The sequence below is a fragment of the Capra hircus genome, chromosome 27, assembly GCF_001704415.2.
Source record: "Capra hircus breed San Clemente chromosome 27, ASM170441v1, whole genome shotgun sequence".
NCBI lineage: Eukaryota > Metazoa > Chordata > Mammalia > Artiodactyla > Bovidae > Capra > Capra hircus.
The window spans coordinates 36,823,279-36,838,506 of record NC_030834.1 but is presented as its reverse complement, the minus strand read 5'-3'; the positions used below and the strand labels follow the sequence as shown (position 1 = coordinate 36,838,506).

Genomic DNA, 15,228 nt, shown 5'->3' with positions numbered 1-15,228 from the left:
ATCGTCTCGCCCCGCCCACCCCTTTGGGCCTAGGGCCCCAGATCCTCAATTCTCGCGAGACGTGGTTTCCGCGGCCCCCTGGGAGTTTTCAGGTCACCACGGTGTTGTCGGTTGGTGCCAGCGTCCTTCTGAGGTCTTATTTTTCTTTTTGTAAACTATTCAACCAAAAATTAGTATGAAATTGTTCGGCTTCGGCTTACACGATCCTGGGGACTTTTAAATTTGATTTCGTTAGTCGAAGTTGGTCAGTTTGTGAAATTTACAGTGTGCTCCGTGCGGTTCCTTGACGCAGATACGGGGATGGTTATTGAGTGTTAGTTAGGTGAGCCGTGCTCGCCTATAAACCAGGTTTATTTTAGATTTCTCTCACCCTACCTGCAGTCGTCTCTCCGCTGCAGTGTTTGTAGGACGTCCTCTGGTTATAAATCCCTGAGCTGAAAGAAATGGGAGAAACTGGAGAAGCGGAAATTAATAACTGTCTACACAGCTCGCTGAGGTGTGCTTTGTTGTACCTCTAGGGCGAGAAGCTACCTCTGTTCATTTCTGAATGTGTTTTACTTGTACCTGGCAACATTAAGTGCTCAATAAATGTTTGAATACAAGCAGAATGGAGACGTTACTTTGTTGAAAGATGAGCTGAAGCATATTAAAGATTCTGGGAACTATTTCTAAGTAGACCTACCGTAAAACATTCTCGTTGAGCGTTCATTTAAAACCTTTTATTTATGTGTATCTAATTTACTTGTTCTTAACAATTAGATTTGCTTTTGGAAATTTCATGAAACATTAAACAGCTAATCATTTTAAGTTATGTTTCTTGCTGACAAATTCTGCAACTGAGGGAAGGAGCTTCTTTGACTTTGTAAACCGAGGTAGAATTAAAAATACTCTGTTTAATGCTAATAGCTTCAAAGATTGACCTGTTCTAATTAAGTAAACAAACAAAGTAGGTTTTATTTATGAAGATTATCCTAGATCACATGAACTTGAAAAACAGTTTAGTTTCTATATTTCTGTGAGTATATTTTATTTACCGTTTGCCTTTAAACCAATTAAAATAGAGCTCTTTACAAATTAATAGTGCCAATACTACTGGGAAGCTTAAAAAATCGTACGACTATAACACATAGATTCTATAAACGGACAGACGGATGCAAACAGTTTTTATAGCTTTTGTTTTAAAATTTTAGGCATGAGATGGGTATGTTAATGCAAAACCCACCAGCTTATAAAAGATCATTGTGTTTCTGGCAGATGGAACAAATTAAGGTTACCTCTTCAGATAGCTTTTTACTAATATTTATGAAAGAGACTTTAGATTTTTTCATAGGCCTGGATTGCAAAATAGCCTTTTCTCTCTCTCTCTCCTGATAAGAATTACCTTGGTTTCTAGAGAAGACCAAATAGAACAGTTACATCTCAAAAGACAGTGAAAGAGTGCAAGTTCCACCAAGAAGGACACCAGTTTGTAAGTCCAAATAATGTACGAAATCTGAAAACATTTTGAGATGAACTGGGGAGGTTTGGAGATTGGTTAAAAAAAGAAAAAGGAAAAAAAGCAAAGGAATGAGTGTGCTGTGAATTGTTTCTAGAGGCATTTCTGTTCTTGTAAAGACTCTATCTGTAATACAAGTAGAATGTTTTTAATTCCTCAAATAATTGGACTGCAACCTGAATATTAAGAGACTGACTCAACTATCCAACCGCTTATCCTCAATGTGTTTCTTTATGCCAGGGAGAAGATCTTCCACTAAGGTAAAAATCAGAAGATTTTATTGTTTCAGATTTAGAGTTCTGTGTCTTTGGAATATTTTAGTATATCCTTCCACAAAGGCTTCCTAATGTGTTTCTTTCCTTCTGGGTACAAAGTTTTATTTTTAGTTTAGAGGACAAAAGCTAAAACAATCATTGCTCTCAGCCTTTTAAAATCAGCTTCCAATTTGACCAACTTCTAATAATAGAGCTACTTTAATATAAGTTTTAAAAAATCCTCTCAAATACTTTGTCAGGTTTCAGCTGTAACAGTAAATATTCCTGACTGTATTAAACAACCCCATGGATGCAAGGGCTTCCCTTGTGTCTCAGCTGGTAAAGAATCTGCCTGCAATGTGGAAGACCTGGGTTCGATCCCTGGTTTGGGAAGATCTGGAGAAGGGAAATGCTACCCATTTCCAGTATTCCGGCCTGGAGAATGCCGTAGACTGTATAGTCCATGGTGTCGCAAAGAGTCGGACATGACTGAGCCAGTTTCACTGGATGCAAGGGGCATTTCCCCAGGAGGGTACAAAAGATCCCGCTCCCCCAAGATCTGGCATCACCCGCAAGACAGACAAAGCAAAGACTCAAGAGTTCTCCCAAGATCTGGCAGTCTCAGTGGATTGCAACCCACGTGTCTTCCAGGCTATATTTGCAGACTCCAACCTGAGAACTGTCAAGCCAAGTTCTCAGTTCACAAATGAGACAAACCAGCAGGCATAGCTGTCCCTGGGAGAGAGAGTCACCACCAGTGAGCATCTAGAAATCTAAGTCATAAGTCACAACCTGAAGATCTAATTCTCACAAATGGGATTTGGAAACTGTTCTTCCTCTTGGCCAAGCCCCACAGTAGAGATCTGGGAGAGCTGCTGCTGCTGCTGCTAAGTAGCTTCAGTCATGTCCGACTCTGTACGACCCCATAGATGGCAGCCCACCAGGCTCCCCCGTCCCTGGGATTCTCCAGGCAAGAACACTGGAGTGGGTTGCCATTTCCTTCTCCAATGTGTGAAAAGTGAAAGTGAAGTCGCTCAGTTGTGTCCGACTCTTCACGACCCCATGGACTGCAGCCTACCAGGCTCCTCTGCCCATGGGATTTCCCAGGCAAGAGTACTGGAGTGGGGTGCCATTGCCTTCTCTGGCTGGGAGAGCTGACTTTGGTCAAAACCCCCATCCTTTACCGGTTTCGCCAGTTTCCTCAGGATCCTGGCTGCAGGCCCTGGAGCTGGTGGGGTGTCCCAGCAGGTCTCATCCAGGTCCCCAGAGACTGTAGAGAAGGAAAGATAATGTTCCGTCTATCCTTTCTGGTGAGTGCTTGTCTGAGACCCTTTTTCTCTAGGGCACCTCCTGAGTGGTGGTGAAAAGCCCTCTATTATGGCCTCAGTAGTTCAGGTTATCTTTGTGAGTTGAGCCTGCCTGTTGAGCCTAATAACAAAACTTGATTCACCTGTGGTGCCAGGCAGAGCCCGGTCCAGCTTACAGCAGTCCCCATCCACCCCAGACCCAGGCTGGCTTCTGTGCCAGATCCAGCCGGACTCCAGCCAGTTTCAGGACCCAGCACAGACAAAAGGAATTGCTCAGTTGAAGTCTGAAAGCTCAGACTAGGTTCCGGGGGGACTCACTCATGACCTCCGGAGCCGGCAAGAAACTGTGAGCTTGGGGCACAGCAGGTACTTGCATTTGCTTGCTCTTTGCTGTTGTGTGTGTGTGTGGGGTGGGGTTTATTTCACTCTCTCTTCTGATGCTGGCACTGTTAAAGGATAAACTGAGCCATATTTATTTATTTGAGCAGAAATCAATTTGAATCATGTAGTAGCCAATGTAGAAAGTAGCAGCTTGAAGGAGCTGTACAAAATGAAAGCTTTTGACAGGCGGAAGGGAATGCAAACAAGGTGGTTACACCAGCATCACCGTCCCCCCCCCCCCCCAAAAAAAAGGTAGATTGGTTGGTTGAAGATTACTTTCCTTTAGGGCAACAGGGACCGTTTTTGTGCAAGACAATCTTTCCACGGACTCGGGGTGGGGTTTCGGGATGAGTCAAGTGCATTATATTTACTGTGCAGTTTATTTCTAATCTAATGCCACCACTGATCTGGCAGGAGATACCAGTCAGCGACTCACAGCTTGGAGACCCCTGCTTTAGGGGAGGACAGAGGGCTTCATGAGCAGATTATCTAACTAGTACTGATCAGATGGTTCCTGATTGACTGGCTTACCTTTCCATTTCTGGAAGAACCAAAACTATTCTTATAAGTCTTAGTTTGATGATGTGGAGCTAAGTGATTCCATTTTGAGGGCTGTCCTCTTGTTTTCAACCATATGCATGGCTCGTTTGTTTAGCTCAGTTGTCTGGGGAGATGGCAGAGCATGAACCTTCAGGGGCTGGAATGCCTGCCTGATTGTGAAGGGAAGCCACATCACCAGATGATACAGAGGAGTGTCTACAAATCTGTCCAGACTTTTAAAATATTAACTTAGTAGCAGTTGTAAGGTTTACAGAAACCTCAAGGCTCTCACTGCTATGAAGTTAAGTATAGTTTAAGCAGCCTAAGATAGCCTGGAAGAATTATCCTAAGATAAAGAAATGCTATTAAAAAGTTAGATGTAATTGAAGAGAAGTGTTACAAATTTCTGTTCAGGGTTTTTGGAGGAGGAATGAGTCATTTGTGCTGGGGTAATCAGGATAAATTAATGCCAGCTGAAATTTAGAAGGGGCGAAACAGGTTGAGAAAGCAAGGAAAACGTGCACTGTCTTTTCAATTAATTTTTGTGAGCACCTGCACTGAGCCTTCGTGTTCTTGATACACCCTTGGGGGCCAGGCCAAGCCTTCAGGAAAATAAGAAGCTGTATGTATGATACAGTACATGAAAAAACTGGTCTCTCTGCTCATTGCCCTCTATAGCTATCTCTGGTTCTTCTGTCTAAAAGAACAGAACTTTGTTGTGCATGCTCAGTTGCTTCAGTCATGTCCAGCTCTTTGTAACCCCATGGACTGTAGCCCACCAGGCTCCTCTGTCCATGGAATTCTTCAGTCAAGATTACTAGAGTGAGTTGCCATTTCCTCCTCCAGGGAATCTTCCTGACCCAGGACTCAAACCCACATCTCCCTATGTAATACTATGATAAGTCAAGACAGTTATATGTTGTTTTTATTTAAATTTAGAGTGCATTACACAGTTTTCTTTGGTCAAAAGCTTATTTTTCTAAATGGAACTTACTTGTGACTAGCAATACTGTGGGAGAGTTCTCAAGTTCCAGATTTTAAAACGTTGTTTAGTTGATCAGTTGTGTCTGACTCTTACAACCCCTAAGGACTGTAGCCCACCAGGCTCCTCTGTCTATAGGATTTCTCAGGCAAGAATACTGGAGTGGTGTGCCATTTTCTTCCTCCAGGGGAATCTTTCAAACCCAGGAATTGAATCCTCATTCCTGCATTGACTGGCAGATTCTTTACCACGGAGTAACCAGGGAAGCCCCTTTTAAAACATAAGCCGACAACCTATCGGCATGATTAATTCATATAATCTTCCCTTGGCATACTTTTCATCTGTAAGATGGAGGAAAAAGAGTGTTATTCTTTATCTTAGAAAGTTTGGGGAATAAGTTAGGAGATGTGAGAGAATGGTAAAGTACTACGAGAATTCAGTTGTTTAATTGGCATTTGCCAAGCAATTGATGTCAGCGAGGAGGCAGCCCAGAAATCAGCAAAAAGAAATTTTGCCATTCAGAATTTTCTATAGGACTAATAAAGAGTTGGCTGGATACCTAGAAGGCATTCTGTAAGGTAAGCACTTTGATTTTCTTGACTGTCTTAAATGAGAATTAAAAAGAATGTTTTCCATTCTCTAAAATTTGGTTCAAATTCTTAAAAAGATGGTCCGTGGCAGGATTGTGAGATTTCCGGAGTGTCTGAAAAGCAGCACCCTCCAGCCTTCCCCACGGAAGCTTAAGCGATGTTACCGATAGAGCCTTCCTGTGTTGGGTGAGGAGGGGGCACCGGCGGCTGTAGGCGCCCCTCTTTGGCTCTAAACTTTACGGCTTTCAATTTATCAGTCTCCGAAGGATGACGAGTTGAGTCTCTCCTGATAGCATTTGAAGCTGTGGTTCCACAGAGGATTTAACGCTGTAGTTGCAGGGAGTCTGGGTATTTCAAATCTGAGGCTTAAAAAACTAAGCCATCCCCTCCGGCTTTTGCACTGATGCTGTGAAATCCATTTGAGAAACATGCTCGTGTTTTGCTACTCGTTCAAAGCTGTAAGCGTGACTTGGCATTGAAATAATAATTTCTTTTTTCAAAAGCTCCCTGCTGAACTACTACCAGGGTTATCTAAATATAGGTTATTTATTTGATTGGCATATGCTCTTGTCAGTTTTGCAGACAGTAAGTAATGATGGCGGCTAATGTTACAACATTGTGGTACCGCGTTTCTCATTTCTGTCCAATTTTACACTCATCCTGGGACACCTGATGGTTCTACCTGATTGAATATTCTAGATGTAATTAGAGTCATTATATAGAAATGTGTTATCTTATTATTCTCTAAATGAGAAACCAAAGAATTCTTCCTTTCTGAAATATTTTTTCTGGTTCACGCCCTTGAACCCATTTGTCAAATCATAGGAGATTAAAATCCCAAACTTTTTTTTTTTTAACTTTTTAGCCTTTAAAAATCATCTTGGTGACTTACAGGACCAAGATTGTGTAGTAGAAGATGGCCTGATTAAGTGACTTCAAGGTAAGTTATAGGAATGTGCTACAATAAAATTATAATAAGGATATAGTAGACGACTTTACGTAGTGGAATCTACTTTTATGACACTTGTTTACCCTGTTGTGATGTCTTCATGAATGTGATTCTTTACAGTAATAAAGGAGAGCATGGCAGAGCAAACTTCGTGGTATCTTCCTGTCAATTCAAACATCACCTGGCACCACTAACTGGTGTCACAATTGGTTTTAATGAAGAAGTTTAACAATAAAAGCAAAATCATAAGAAAAAAATCAGTGATTCACAGGATTATGCTCACCATTTAAAATAATGCTCATCCAATGATCATGATTTAAGGAGAAAAATATTCTAATATGAACAAATGTATCCAAATAGTCTGTTCTTTCCCAATGGTTCATATAAACTTTGAAAAGGAAGGGTTATTATATATGTGACTTAGTGTTCATTTCTTAGAAACACATATGTGGTCAACAGTCTGTCAGTTATCAGTACTCTAGCCCTTATTGAAGATAAAGCATTCATATTTTGGTACACATCTGTTTGGTGAAAAATCTTGACAGTACATGCACTGGTGTGTAAAGATATCTGCCTTTTAAGATACATGCCTTTTAAAGATATCTTTAGCCTCTTTGCATGTCACTAATATTCTTTTAGTCTTTTTGATTGTGAAATATAATGCAAATATAGAAAAGGAGGTAAAGCAAAAAGATACAAAGAATTTTGCATAAAATGAACACCCATGTAATCACCACCCATGTCAACAAACAGAATATTTTGAGCACCCTAGAAAACCCTTAACCATTCATTCAACATGCTTTTCCTGGAAGTATGACATTCATTTATGTCTGAACAGAGATTTACTGCTTTCAACTGTCTTTTACATAGTGTAGATTTGGCCAGGAAGTTTGTTCAGGGTTTTTCTACATGCAAAAACCCCAAACAAACTATTTGGCCAACCTAATAGGTGAGAGTGAAAGTCACTCAGTCGTGTCCAACTCTTTGCAACCCCATGGACTGTATAGTCCATGGAATTCTCCAGGCTGGAATACTGGAGTCGCTAGCCATTGCCATCTCCAGGGGGTCTTCCCAAGCCAGGGATCGAACCCAGGTCTCCCACATTGCAAGTGGATTCTTTACCAGCTGAGCCACCAGGGAAGCCCAAGAATACTGGAGTGGGTAGCCTATCCCTTTCCCAGTAGATCTTCCTGACCCAGGAATCAAACTGGGGTCTCCTGCATTGCAGGCGGATTCTTTACCAACTGAGCTATCAGGGAAGCTCAACCTAATAGGTATTTGTGTATAAATCATTTTTCAGAATTAGCCTGTCAGTTAGTACACTGAACTTATATGATAGACTGTAGCAATTAAAATAGTATCATGCTAGCTCATGGGTGAAGGTCAACACCAGAAATTCAGGGCCCTTACATGGCTCAGGTGGGTGGGCAGCGTCTATTATTAATGGGTTTCTGAAGAGTCAGGACAGATTTGGAGTTTAGGCAGCTCCCAAATTCAGGGCAGATTCAGAGAGTCAGGTGGCTAGAGGAAATGAGTTCTCATTCTGAGGAAGGGGCTTTTCTACCCACCTACCATCTTTATCATTTTCTCATCTCTTTCCACACCATCTTAGGGAGCTGTGAACTGGATAATTTTAATTACATCCCAAGGCCCTGATGGCATTCAGTAGTTTAGGTGCCCTAATTACCAGGCACCCTTAACAGTAAACATTTAGGTCACACATATTTAAACTGTTTGAATTTCACAGGTTTAGGATTATGATGACTGTGATTTTGAAATTTTGTATTGGCTTTAAGTGCTCTCAGTATCAAATAACAGAAAACTCAGTGAAGTTTTAAAGTGAAAAGGAATTTACTTTGTTGCACAAAACAAGAAGTAAAAAGGTGCTGGCCTTGGCTCCGTAGCTGGAAAATGGTAAAGCGTCTGCTTATAATGTGGGAGACCTGGGTTCGATTTTTGGGTGGGAAAGATCCTCTGGAAAAGGTAATGGCAACCCACTCTAGTACTCTTGCCTGGAAAATCCCATGGGCAGAGAAGTCTGGGGTCGCAGAGTCGGACACAACTGAGACGACTTCACTTTCACTTTACTTGTCTTATAGTCACAAGAGAGCTACTGTTGCTCCACATATTGCATCTGCATTCAAACAATGGGGTGGAAGAAGGATCTGGTATTAGCCACACTGTCTTTGCCTTTGTATCAGGAAGGCAAAAGCATTCTCAGATGCACCCAGCAGAAACCACTTCATTCTCGTTAGTCAGAATGGTGTCACTTGGCCTTTTCAGTAAAAACCTTCATTCCATACTCACAACATTTTCTTTTTCTTTCCTTCTTTTTAAGGAAGAGTCTGGATGTCACTTTTGTGTCAGTGTAATACATAATAGGAAGAACATATACAGAAAGAGGTCAGATGCTGAGGGGACCTTGAGAACTCAAGACTTTTGTAAGTTTCTGAAGTCTTTTTGAAAGATTTTTGGACTTCATCAGAGTATAAATTTGGAGTCTGAGCCCCTGTTATTTAGATCTCAGGGATCAGAAGCACCTGATTCAAAATCAGAATGATGACCTTGGTGCTCAGGTTGAAAGGAACAGGGCCATTCTCCCTCTGCAATAGAAAGATGATAAGATGATTATTTTTGAGAATAAGAGATTAAAGGAAAACAGGGGACTTTGTACCTGTTAATCTTGATCTTCTCTGGGAGTCATAAAAATTGCCTGCCAAGATTATAGTGAGTTTGAAATGGTGACTAGAAACCGGTGAGGGATTTCAGAAGATTCATTATTTCAAGTATTCATAAAGGTGGGCAGTAATTGAACAGAACAGATGGTGGAGCAGGAAGGCAGATCCCCATTTGACATCAAGTTGCCTGATGTTGCCGAATCCTAAATAATCACCGTCTTTGCTTTTCTCCAGTATCATTTTAAGTGACCTGACTTATAATGTGAAAAGTGATAATCATCCTGTACTTGGTTGATGTGAAGTTTGTTGATTTTGCTCATAGTGGCAACATCCAGACTGAATGGTGTGTGTGTGTGTGTATTTGTGTTTAATGAAGAGTCAATAGCCCGGATGAATAGAGAGCTGGAGAGCGAGGCGGCTGTGATAAACAGCAACAGCCCTCTTCACCTATGAGGACTGCTGCGTCCTAGGCTTCAGAGTCTGTCCTCAAATTGACGAGGAGTCGTCTTGCCCTGTGGGCTGGACTTTGCCTTAAAAACCGCAGGAGCCATTTTGCTTTTTCTTCATCCCTTACCTCCTCTCTCTCTAGCCCTTCCTCCTCCACCTTCTTCCTGCCCTCCCGTCTTCTCTCCTGGTCCTCTCCTCTCCTTCTACCCTTTCTTCTTGTCAAAAGTAGTTTATCGGTTGCTCATTATGTATCAGGGATATTTTTATGTGGTATAGATACAGCGGTGACCAAATCAGAGAAATTCCTACCTGATGGAGCTGATCTAAACCTCTGACATAGGTAGTGTATTAGGGAGCAGTGGGAGCCCAGGAGGAAGGTGAGGCGGCAGGAGGGGGCTGCCTGCCGCGGATGCTTCTGGTGCCGGTGATGAGAGATGGCGAGATTCTAGCTGTTTTTTTTTTTTTTTTTTTTTAATGTTAAAAGTTTTTGATTTTCAAGGTGCTTTTAACAAAAATAATCAGACACTTTTACAGCATTCATTTACAACCGCAGTCTTCAGACGCCGGTGACTGCTGCTATCTGGCGGGCATGCAGCCGGGACTGTCAGGGGCAGGCGCCCCGCCTTGTGCCCAGCGGGCGCAGCCACGTCCTCCCGGCTAAGCATGGGTCCTGGGTAGGGGTGGGGGGCGCACCTTCCTCCAACCCCGCGAAGGCACTGGTCCACCTGAGAGTCCTGACTCCATCCTGCCAACTGCTCAGTCTGCGGGCTGCTTCGCACCTTCTCTCGCTAGTCTGTCCCCCTCTTCGTTGCCTCTAAATCCTGAATGGCCAGGAACATGCATCCACTGAATGTCCATGCCCCGCGCCAGCCGCTCCAGCTCCGCAAAGTCCTCCTTATTGGTCACCTCCTCCCGGTGCTGGTCCTCCAGCCATTCTGCTTCCAGCCCTTCACCCAGGTGTGATGCCATTGACATGCTGTCCGTGTAGAGAACCAGCTTAGTGATGTCCTGAGCCTTAGCTTGCTCGATGGCTTTGAGGCTGCATGAATCTCCGCCCTTTGGTTTGTTTGTTGCCCAGGAAGTCTAATTCCTACATTTAAGGGATGGCCTGGTCCCCAGTACACGCTGATTCTTGCGCGAGCCCTCTCGCGCCCGTTACTGGAGCAGCAGCCGTCAGTGTAGACAACCACAGAGTCCCCCATGTAAGAAAAGGTGTTTTTGCTAACTGGAGGTGGTGGCTCTGTGCTCTGTCTCACGTGCTTTGCACACAGCTCTGCATTTTCACCCTCATCCAAGGGCTCACGGAGTCGCTTGCTTGGTTTCACTTGTGGTTCTTCTACGTGTTTAGTTTTTTGCCCTTCTGAATGACTGGGGCTTGCAGCCCTGCTGACAGAGGCCCAGGCTTCCTCCTCTGTGGCACACTTCTTAAATCTGGCTGCAGGAAACCGGTCCCCCTGCGCTCTGCATTCATCTCACGTCCGGAAGACCCCGGTCTTGCAGCCCCTCCTCTCGGCATAGAACATGGCAAGACTGCGGCAGCTCGGGCTATTGCAGCCCACAGTGGCCAAAGCCACTCTGTGCACCACGGCCAGAAGCCGGGTCATCACTCACTCCCGGCCACCGCCGAGCACCTCAGCTCCCAGCCGAGGGCCGCCATCACAGAGCCCCTCTAGCTGGGTTTTAAAGGAAAGGCCTGTAGACTCCCTGATGGCTAGGACGCGGGGTGTAAGAGGCCCAGGTGTCGGAGACAACTCGGGACGTGAGTAGACACAACCCAGGACGAGACATGGGACAAAGAGTAAATTTTCGGCTTTGGGAATGGAGTGAACTTGGCGATGATTTCAGTAGTGTCCTGCTCTGACAGGTTTCTGCGTCTTAGGAGGGCAGAGTCTGTGTTTCTTGCAGTGGCCTCAGCGGGTGCTCACTGGAGCACTCACCAGGCTTGAGGGAGGTGCTTCCTCCGGCGAGTCATCGCAGGACTCGCCTGCTGACTGTAGCGCCTTTTCTCAAAGAGGGGAGTCGCTCGGAAAGGCAGGCCCAGGCTCTCTCCTGTTTCGTTCTACTCCTTCTCCCGTTCAGGCTGGTAGTGAGCCCGTGGCCTTTCCAGTCTGGGCTCTGTGTGATAAGTCAGGGAAGATGACACTGAGCGGACTCACCGTGACGTCTGAAGCCGAAGCTCCCCACAGGGACGGGCTCACCACCCTGCCCTGCGCTCTGTGTTCCTGACCCAGGGAAGCTGGCTGGTTCTGGGTCTCGTGGGATGAAGACCATCTGCTTGGTGGTGAAGTGCTGTCCTCCGACTCGACCTTGGTTTTTTCTGAAAGTGCTCATCAGACCTCGGTTTGTCCCTCCTGTATTCTGTCTTGCAGTTTACTCATAACCCTGGCTCAGGAAAGGCCTCCTGAGAGTGGAATCCCCTGGGGAGATACAGCCGCGTTGGTCACGTCTCCTTCCGCCTTCCATTTTTCACAGTGATTTACAGACATAGTCCCATGCACATTAGCTCATCTGTGGCTCCCATTGTGCGGGTGGAGGGATGGGAGTTTTTAGCAGGTCATTGACACAACCAAAGTCATTGTTACCAAGAGTAGCAGCGAGATGCTATATCTAGGTCTCCTCAGTACTAAGCATAATGTTTTTCCCCTTATATCCATGATGACTTTGGACATATATTAAGGGTGAGTTTTCTTTTAGTCCTTGGGGGTAATGTGCACATTCATCAAAGTCTGAGCAGCAGCATAGGGAACCTCTGTAAAAAGCGTGAAAATAGAAAACTCTCCACTATATATTTTATTAGTCAAAACCCTGTACATTTGTTCATCCATCTCTTGTTTGAAGTATGTCAAATTTTTCATTTGAACCTGAAATATATCCAAATATATTTTCTTTGAGAGTTGCCTTTCATAGTTTTTTTTTTTTAAGTGCTGAATTTTTGTATAAATTTTGTTATGTTTTTTGATCGGGTGGTATTTGTGACTGTATTGGGAAATGAAGAATAACATCCCCAAACTGTCGAAGAATTTCTATAATAGCTGCTTTCTCCTGAATACTTCTGAATGCCACCATCTTGGCAGAATGCAATAGCTATTAATTATCGCAAAATCTTAAAAGTCTCCAGCTTCAAAATGGAAACTATGTTGCACTTACTTTTACGGGAAAGAAAATCTATCATGGTGTGTGCCCAGGAGAGTTATGACGGCAGATAAAGCATGATGCAAATGGCACTGGGCAGGTTCCAGGTGGCAGTAACTCTTATCCACAGCCAAGACCATCAGCACAAATAGGACGAATGTGGGAATCGGCCACCGAGGCCGTGTGTTTACTTCCAAGAGCAACTGTGCCATCTCATTTCCAAGACCTGTTTGGACCTCATGTCCAAACACATTGTTCTGCGTTACATAATGCTACCATTTAAACGCTGTCATTCCAACGTGAAGACCAGCTGTGCACATCAGGGCCCAGCTGCGGGGTTGAGGTATCGATGAGCCATCTGGCTCCTGGTTCTGGGTGGTTAAATTCCAGCCGGGCATTTCACTCCATATCCAGCTGTGATAAAGTCAATTGAAGGCTGCATATTATTCCTCAGAAATCACTCCTCAGGGACATTCCTCAGAAATAAATTTCCACCAGAGGTGTCATTGATTGGTTCTATACTTTCAATGACAGCATTTGCCAAAATAAAACCAAACAGAGAATCATTCGGTCATTTTACTGTCTTTGTGTGAAACAAAGCAGTTAAAGAGAATGAAGCTTTTTGGTCCTTCTGCAGATTATTTGTGTACAGGGGCAACCTGCAGTATAGCTGCCTGGCTTCCCTCATCTCTCTGAGAGGAACAGTCAGGTGCTCCATAAAGGCTCAAACAGCAAAGGCGATAATTAGCCTGATTTCCAGAATCATTCTGTCCGCAGGTATGTGAGACAGCAGACTTGCCTCTCCCTCAATACCAAATGTTTTCAAGGGAAGGATCTGAAAATGCTGCCTTAAGTTTTTATACGTATGACTAATCATGGTGTCCTCGGAGAGAAAGAAACCTTGAAAAATTAGACTTAACATTTCAGCATTTTCGGTAATTTCTGTTGCGTTACTGAAACCATGCACCTCAGATTTGGACTTGAACCCACCGTCTTTTCACTGAGATCACACACCTGGTCTTAGGACTTAGTGAGGCTCAAGCGCTTGATGTCTCACTGCAGAAAAAAATCAGTCAGAGACAAAGCGATAGGTAAGAAGTGGATTTTTATTTAGAAACACACTATGAGACAGTGTGGACCATCTGAGGAGGCGAGAGCGACCCCAGGGTACGAGGTGGTCAGTTTTTATAGGGATCGATCATTTCATAGGCTGATGTGTGGAGGAATAGTCCAGCTATTTTGGGGAAGTGGTGGGGGTTTCCTGGAATTGGGCCACAGCCCACTTTTTGGCCTTGGAACTGTCCTGGAGACCATGGGTGTGTCATTTAGTGTGCTGATGTGTTAGGAGAGAAGGCTGAGGCTCAAGCTCTAGTGGGAGTCAACGTGGATCTGTTTGGTTCCAATCAGTTTATGTCAGGTCCTCAGGCTGTGTCATTTTTTCAAAGGTTGTGCCCTGCACCCTTCCTTTCTGTTTTATAAGGATATGAAACTATGGACTTAATCTTTATTATGTTTTAGCATCTTCAAAGGAGCCGACTTTTCTTATAACTTATTACAATGTTTCACTTAGTGATGCTCTAAAGAGAATTTTAGCTTAAGCAAACAGCCCTAGGATATATTAATTACTGAGAATAGAGTTATGCTATACATTAGTGTATGTTAGCTGTCAAATACAGTGAGCTTGAAATAAAATAGTTTTCTTTTTCCTTAAAATTAAATTTACTTTGTTCTGTGATTTCTGATTGGAAAAGCTAACCATTTATCCCTAGATGGAACCTTCTTTTGGGAGCTGCAATTGCTAATTTAAACACACAAAAAGTGAATATATGTGCAGAGAAAGTATTCAGTAAAGACACTTTATTATCTTTTCGGAGTGTTTAGAGAAACTCTTGTGTGGGGATTATATGAGTAACCAAAACACAGATAAGCACAGTAATGCAAACTTCCAATGCGTGTGTATCAGGGTTCCTCAGAGAAGCAGAGTCAATAGCATCCATATAAATAGGTAGATATAAGAGGAGATTTATTAGAGGAATTGTCTCATGAGGCTGTGGGGGCTGAGAAGTCCCACAGTCTCTTGTCTGAAAGCTGGAGAATGAGACAGTCCAGTGGTGTGATTCAGTCTAAATCTGAAGGTCTGAAAGCCAGGAGCTCTGAGGTCAGAGGCAGGAGAAATTGGGCATCCTAGCTGAAGGAGAGAGAGAATTTGCCGTTCCCCTGCCTTTGTGTTCCACCTGGGCCTTCAAGGGATGGGATAGTACCACCCACATAGGTGAGGGTCTCCTGAATCAAATGCCGGTCTCTTCCAGACACACCAGCACAATAGGCCCAGAAGTAATGTTTTGCCAGCATCTGGGCATCCTTGAGGCCAGTCAAGGTGACACAGAGAATTTACCACCACAGAGTACATTCAAGTTGGGTGGTTTGTTTTCTTTTCAATTCTAAATCCAGAAATTCTTAAGGAACACTTTCA

General features: G+C 43.7%; 1 pseudogene; it reads right to left on the bottom strand.

Moving 5' to 3' along the window:
* LOC102190580 lies at positions 10,322 to 11,502 on the bottom strand (annotated as a pseudogene).